Here is a 6,754-nt window from a genome sequence, read left to right on the forward strand (position 1 = left end):
TGATCTTGATAAGATCAAGAGGATGAATTGATATCTATATGCAGACATACTTTGTAACATGTTGATCATATTTACACTTTCATATCTTGGGAACTAATGATGGACATATACAGGTTGCTGGTCTGGATGTTGTTGACAGATGCTTATGGAGCAGATCATACATGGTGTATGATAGTTGCTAATGACTATCATGGTCTTGTTTAGATATTTGGTCTTTGTTATAAATGTCATGTATATCATTCAATGTAAAGGTCATATCAAGACCCATGATGTAATAATTTATCTTTGTCTGTTGTAGTCTTTTGATGAGTCCCTTTTGGTCATATGATGTAATTTGTACCCCCACTATGCATGGGAAGGATGATGTAATAATTGCTATATTTTAGTTATGTATAAACAATTGGTATATCCCCACTTGGTTGGGTGGATGAGTCAAGTTTGGTATATCCCCACTTGGTTGGGAGAATGGATGTATGTATGAGTCATTGGTGATAGGAAGGTCAAACTCACATAGTTGAGTTATAGAGTCATGTTATTTTTCTTGAAAATATTTGCAGACTCTGCATGTGCTCAGGGGGAGCATGGATGATACAGTACATCTCAGCATGAACAAAGGGGGAGTTCAATCAGAGAATTCAGCATGTGCCTAAGGGGAGCATGATTAATACTCAGCTATTCAGATATGAAAGTCTTCATTTTGGTCTGCCCTTTTCTCTTGATATCAAAGGGGGAGAATATCTTGGTCCGTCCTTTGCCCTTGATGTCAAAGGGGGAGAGTGACTTGGTGTTGTTGTTGCCATCAAGTCCAAAGGGGGAGATTGTTGGCATTATGATGCATGTGTTGTACTTGATGGCAACCCACTTGTAGCAGAACAACTCACTTGTACATGGTAACTAGATGAATCTACAAAAGAGATATCAGATGTGACAGAATGCATGGCAGTAGTATTTATAGATGTGATGAAATTCAAGGCAACTTCAAGGAATCAGTTTAGAAGGCAACTCACTCAGATGAAATATCATAGTATAGCAGGTAAACAACAAAGAATTACAGATCAATCTTCACAGAATGAAGAAAGAGAGGTACATGCAAGTTCACCATTGACCAAGCTGTGTATACATGCAGGTTCACTTTATACAAGTCACGTATACGTACACACGCACTTTCACAGAAGGAAAAGCGCGCATACCTTGGAAAACTAAGTTTTTGGTCTGAAGTATTTGGTCCATGGTATTGGTCCATGGTATTTGGTCCGAGGTATTGACCTAAGGTATTTGATCCAAGGTATTGGTCCTAAGTGGTTTTGGTCCATGGTATTGAGAAAGGCCTAAAACTATATAAGGAGGAGGAGATCATTAGGCTAGGGCAGACAAGCATTGAATATTTGATAAAGTGTGAGATCTAGTATGCAAGTTATGGGTTTATGATGCTCTGCATGGTCTGAGCCAAGGAGGAACCTTAACGGTTGATGGGAGACAAGATCTAATGATGGATCGGGATCTTAAGGCTTGGAATGAATTATCTTTATATGGTTTGATCATGTTTATTCTAGATCTTTATACTGATGCACGTGTCATTATGTAAATATTATGATCTGGGTATTACTGAAGTCTGGAATAGCTGCCAAATTATGAATGAATATTTGTAGATGTATACGCTGGTTGACTTTGGTAAAAGTGCGTATACACGTAGGTTCGACACATCAAAAATAGCGTATACCTTGTGAAATATGATGTTTGAAGTTACAATTGGTTTTGGTTGTTGATGCAAAGTTTTGGGTTTTGCTTTATGTTCTAGTGACTGCATTCTGGTAACAATGTTCAGATTGAATGATTGTGATTTGCTTCAATGATGATGTATGTGATCTAATAATGGATCAGGATCATAATGAATTATCATTATGTGATCAGATGCACTAGATCTGGTTGCTAACACATGTATTATCCTTTATATGTGATGATCTGGGTATGTTTGAAGTAGGCAAGTGCAATGGAGTTTTAAGTAATTATTTGCAGATCTATATATGTTGGTTCACTTTGATGAAGTTGTGTATACATGCTTGTTTGGCTGTTCCAAGTTGCGTATACACTCTGATGCATGTTTTTGAGGTCACAACTGGTTCTAAATGATGATGCCGTATTTTGGGTTCAGATCTGTGTACTTTACAGTGATCTATCTGTTCTAGTAGATTTTTTGAAGTATGAATGAATGGTTGATTCAGTTGTGTTAGAGATTCAGAGATTGTCAATGATTGATTGAGTTTGGTGATTGAGTCTCAGTGATTGGTTGATACAGATATAGTTGATGGTTGTATTGCAGTGGTGATTGATTTTGAGCTTCAATGTTGTTGATGGGTCCAGTATGAAAATTGGATGAAACGTGGCCTTCATATTACAGTGTTGTGTTCCAGGAGTATCCAGTCTAAAAATTTATGAAACATGGTCCCTGGAGGAAGAAAGAAGGTCGTAGCCTTCTGTAGGTCGGTGCCTACATACTCTTAAACATATTGGCTAGTACAAGATCTAGGGGGTTGTAGCTCCCTTCCAGTAGACGCTGGAGAACGAGAGAAGGTTGTAGCCTTCTGTAGGTAGAAGCCTACGTACTAGTATGAGTCTACACCAGTACAATGTTGTAAATAGATTTTCTTATTATTAAAAGAAGACATAGACAACAATAATAGGTGGTTTTCACCCACATTGGGTTTCCACCTTAAATCTTGGTGTTCATGTGTGTTGCTTATGTGTGATGGTTCATTCTGTTATTAATAGCACATGGTTACTGTTTAATGTTTAATTAAGTACTGATGCACAGATTAAAGATCAACATATGATGAAGTAACTGAATCATTAGTTTGCTGGATATACACTTGTTTCCTTAAGCAAAGTTGCGTGTACACACGGGTTACCCACATGGAAGTAGTGTATATAAATTTGAAAATAAAATATTATTGACTTGACTAACACCGATTCACCCCCACTCAGTATTCTTTCCAACACATTTTATATTATTTTCACTATTTTAATTATCTACTTTTTAAAAGTCCCCCTTCCATTGCATATTTAAAAAATTTCCCATATATTAATGATTAACTATTTTTATTATCTATTTTTTAATATTATAAATTTATTGCATATTTTAAAAAATTCCTCATTATATATTAATATTTAGTTATTTTTATTATCTATTTTGTAATATTATAAATTTATGCTTTAATATTTGAGTCTAAATACACAACATTTTATATTGTTTTAACTATTTTTAATACATGCTTTTAAAAAATCCTTAGCTTTTTATTAGTTTTAATTTTAATTTTAATTTTTTTGATATTTTTAAAAATTTCCTATAATATTATTTATGAACAAACAAAATCCAACATTATGTATTAATGGTTAACCATTTTTATTATACTTTCTTTTAATATTATATAATGATTTATAATTTATACATTATGACATGGTGATTGAATTACTCCATATACATTTTTTTAGTATTTTTTAATATTATGTTATTTATGTATTAATTGAGAAATTAAACTTTTTGAAAAGGGGCTAAAAAAATGTAATTGTGTCAGGATAATGTTGTGTTATTTATGTATTAATTTGGACAACTAAAATATTGGTAAAAGGAAAAAAAAATTATAATCTTATTAGGTTTTGAGTATAAATACTCTTAATGTTGTTTTCAACAATGGGATTTGCTTCTCCACCATCTAAAGGGGCTTCATACAACAAGATAAATTTAAATAAAATCCAATAGGTGGTGAATATTCAATGAATATTCAGTTAAGTCTGGGCACGAAAAACTTCAAGAAGACCATCAACAACCTCAAAATTAGTATAGAAAACTAAGAGCCTCCCCAAAATCAAAGTTTTTATATGGTCCATGTTTACGGGGAAAATTCTTACAATAGATAATCTTAGAAATAAAGGTATTCAAGCTCCATCCATTTGTCCCCTATGCTCTAAAGCAGAAGAAACCATTCATCATCTATTTATCACTTGTAAATGTTTACAAACCCTGGTCAACCCTCCTCATGTACATATCAACTCCAGTCTTAGCTTATCTGAGTTTTTTTCTAAGTGGAACTCTAGCTACCCCTATTCCTTTAAAAATAAGAACATGTTGAAGATATTCTGGACCTATCTGCCTTCCTTCTTATGCTGGAAAATTTGGTTAGAGAGAAACAAGTAGATCTTTTAAAGTATAAGGCCCGAAGCTCGAAAAATCTTGGCCAAAACCTGGAGCCTTTCAATGGAATTCATCCTATCAAAAGGGACAAAAAAATGGATGACAAGCTACCTCAATAAGAAGAAAGTCTCTGGATCAAATTTGTTCTGGATCATCCACTAAGTTTGGTTTGTCTTCCTAGAATAACTCCCCTCAAATTTGATAAATGGAAGGTTCGATTGAAAGAGTGATATTTCTCAACTTGGTTAAAAACTCTCAAGAGGCCCTGTCTTTTATTTGAGGTGCCTCCAAGTCCAATCCCGATTTTGAAGGAGATAGAGGTATTATAATTGATAATTTGGGATCAATTTATGTTACATTTGAGTGGGGTTTGGGTATCAAATCAAATAATAGGGCGGAGGCCTATGGTTTCTTGTTGGGGTCACATATTCTTAGCAATGGAAATCATATGAATCTAATCATATTTGGTGACTCTACTATTCTTATCCAACAAATGGTTAAGAATACACAACCCAACAATGTTGATCTAGCTCAAATAGTTTCCAGAATTCAAAATTATATGATAAATCTTGGGGAGGTCACATTCTTCCATGTTATTAGAGAAAACAACATAATAGATGATGATCTTGCAAGTAAAGCTTGCATCAGGTGACAAGGAGATTTCAAAATTAACCAAGAAATATATCTAAAATCCATACCATAATTTCTCACCCTTTCACACGCACAATTGGACCTCAGAAAAATCCAAAATCAGTCCCCTCCTCTCTAAATCATGTCGCTATCATAATCTTAATAAAATATCTCTCAATAAAAGCTCCTTCTCCCAAGTTGATAAGAGGCCTTCCTCGTTTTCACTTCCCCTGTCTTTTATGCAGGTTGATTTCCAATGTGTGGAGATTCACTGGGTTCACGAGTTCCTATTCGGTCCATTCCTCTCATTATATCCTCTATGCTTGCCTCATTTCACCACACTTCTCTATGTCTCTAATCACCTCAAATGTTCATGCTTTCTCCTTCCTCCTCCATGTAGCAGGTTTCCCTTCCTCTTCTCTTCATTTCCATTCTACAAGCCCTCCCTTTTCTTCCCCTCATTTCCTTGCAACACCCTCTCTCCTTTTTCTTCTCCCATTTCTTTGAATTTAACGAGCCCATGATCCTCATTCTATGGATCTGAATCAATGTTGTCCTCATTACAAATCTATCAAAGTTGTGCTGGAACAAATCAGGTTTTTGCACAACCAATGGAAGGAATGATGCCAATATGAAATTGGTTTTCTTAACTATTAATGCACTGAGCACGAAAAACCCATTGATAAAATTAACAATCGTTGCGCTCATATCGAACATGCCTTACAGTATCTACAAGAAATGGTGGGAAAGAAGTCCGGGGAGAACTCAAACTCAATGGATCGTTGCAGTGGGCTCCAACAGAATGAGGAAAAATTGATCAACAAAGAATGAAAGGAAGAGACAACTCTAGAACTTATCAGAATCTGTTTCTCTCACAACCAGAATGCACCTCTTATATCTGTTTTTTGAATCTCTCCTAAGTCATGAATAAAAAATGTACTCTTCTACTTCCTCAATATGTTAGAATTTACAAACCAAGTGTAGTAGGAAAGTCATGAATTTTCGAGCTTCATGTTAGAGCACGAAACAACAGATCATTGAACTTTGTCCAACATAAGGAATTTTGTCCAACATTCCTTCCTAATCTTCTCAAATATTTTGTATCTCGCCCCCTTTTTCGAATGAATATATCATAACTAACTTTGTTAAAAAAAATACTCTTCATATTATTTTAATTATTTAGGAAAATATTATAATCTTGTCAACTTTTGAGTATAAATACTCATCTCATATTGTTTTAACAAATTTTATTATAATATTATTTAGATATAAATCATTAATTCTAATTTATTTTTATATAATTTTAATTTTAATATATATATATATATATATATATATATATATATATATATTCATTTTTCATTTTTAGTGAAGTTTAATTTACTATTTTCTGTCATGCATTATGTTAAGAAAAATAAAGTTTAACCATAACCTTTTAAGAATTAATTATGTAAAATTTTCAACCATAATAAATTAAATTTGCATGAAATAGTTATATAATCATGATTTAATTTCTTGAGAAATATATAAATAATTATATTTAAAGTCTAATTTTAACCTTATAATTTAATATATTATAGAAATTAAATTAAAATATTGTTTTTATTATAGTGATGTTGTAGTGGTGTAAATGTTTTCAAACATCTAAATTTACATGTAGGCTCAATTAATAAAAAACAAAAGGTTAAAGGTAATTTATAGCCAAGTATGCAAGAGATGCTGAGTATGCAAGAGATGTTATAATGTCCTATCCTGTACACATTTTGACTTTATAAAATTACATACAAAAAAAACATAAAATAAAATAATAAAATTCATAATTATAATTATAATTTATTATTAATAAATTAAGTTTGAATATATTTACTTAATTAGTATATATTCATTTTGATCAAATTACAATTTGTTTGAGCTCTAGGTTTATGAGAATTCATG

The sequence above is a fragment of the Pinus tabuliformis genome, chromosome 3_1 (assembly GCF_031772625.1).
Source record: "Pinus tabuliformis cultivar Carrire ecotype Pingquan chromosome 3_1, CPIR1, whole genome shotgun sequence".
NCBI classification, from domain to species: domain Eukaryota; kingdom Viridiplantae; phylum Streptophyta; class Pinopsida; order Pinales; family Pinaceae; genus Pinus; species Pinus tabuliformis.